The sequence below is a fragment of the Galeopterus variegatus genome, unplaced genomic scaffold (assembly GCF_000696425.1).
Source record: "Galeopterus variegatus unplaced genomic scaffold, G_variegatus-3.0.2 Scaffold5525, whole genome shotgun sequence".
Classification (NCBI taxonomy): domain Eukaryota; kingdom Metazoa; phylum Chordata; class Mammalia; order Dermoptera; family Cynocephalidae; genus Galeopterus; species Galeopterus variegatus.
This window is the reverse complement of record NW_007731636.1, coordinates 10191-11715: the sequence shown is the minus strand read 5'-3', so window position 1 is coordinate 11715 and position 1525 is coordinate 10191.

Sequence of the window (1525 nt, the reverse complement as noted above, 5' to 3'; positions counted from 1 at the left end):
CCCCTGCAATAGATCTCTTCCTGGGACCCTAGGCTTTTTCATACATCTTTTGAAATTGGCATTCTGCAAGCCTGCAGACCTAACACCACATAGGTGCTGCCAAGGCTTCCAGCTTGTATTTTCTGAAGCTGCAGGTCCAGCTACACCTGGGGCCAATTTAGCCATGGCTGGAGCAGCCAAAGCAGCTGGGGTGCTGGAAGCAGCTTCCCAAGGTGGCCCTGAGCAGCGAGCCTGTGGTGGGTGCCTCAGGCCAGTTCCCTAAGACCATTCTGTCTCCCTAGGCCCTTGGGCCTGAAATGGAAGGGTTGGCCCCAGAGGCTTCTGCATGCCTTCAGGGCCTTTTTCCCCTTCTCTTGATAATCCTGTTCTTTTGTGTTAATCTTCTTAGTACGGTTGAATTTTTCTTCTGAAAATGCTCTCTCCTTCTCTACCACATGGCCAGGCTACAAATTTTCCAAATCTTTATGCTCTGCCTTCCTTTTAAATTCTGATTTACATCCTGCCTTTTATTCCATAGCTCAGTATAGGCTGTTGCAAGTATCCATGCAGCTTCCTGAATGCTTTGCTGCTTAGAAATTTCTTCCACCAAATACTCTGGTTCACAACTAAGTTCCAACCTCCACAAAGTCCTAGGACATGGACACAATGCAGCCGAATTCCTTGTCGATTCACAACAGGGGTAATCTTTGTCCCAGTTTCCAATAAACTCCTTCTTGTTTCTGTCTGAGACCTCCTTAGAAAAGTCTTTGCAGTACATATTTCTATCAGCATTCTGGTCGCAACCATGTAACCAGTCTCTAAGACATTCCAAATTTTCCCTCATCTTTTTGTCTTCTTCTGAGTCCTCCAAACTCCTCCAATCTCTCCTCAAAACCCAGTTCCAAAGCTGTTTCCACATTTTCAAGCATCTATACTAAGCATCACCCCACTTCTCTGGTACCAATTTTCTGTGTTAGTCTGTTTCTGTTGCTTTCAACAGCATATGTGGAACTGGGTGATTTGTAAGGAAAACAAAATGTATTGCTTACAGTTTCTGAGGCTGGAAAGTCCAAAGTCCATCTGGTGGTAGCCACAGTGACTCAGGGATCTTACATTAGGAAGACAAGGAATCAGATTCCTCCCGAGAGCCTCTAGGAAGAAACACACCTCTGCCAACACCCTGAGTTTGGCTCAGTGAGACTCATTTCAGACTTCTGAGCTACAAAACTGAAAGATATTAAAAGTGTGTTGTTTCAAGACACTAAATATGTAGTAATTTGTTACAGCATCAATAGGAAATGAGGCATGGTTTCTCTGAAACTTTTTTCTTCAGTGTGTTGTATCTTGGTTAATGACATAAACCTCACCCATTCATACAAGGCAGAGGGGGACAGTACACACCCACCATCCATTCTGTATTTTGCAGCCAAGAGTAAGTCTTTTAAATTGGATATTTCAGGTAATTACTCTTCTCTCCTTGAAATTCTACAGTGGCTTGCTCTTTCACTCAGATTAAAGTCTAAACTTCTTGACATAGCCTGTCTTC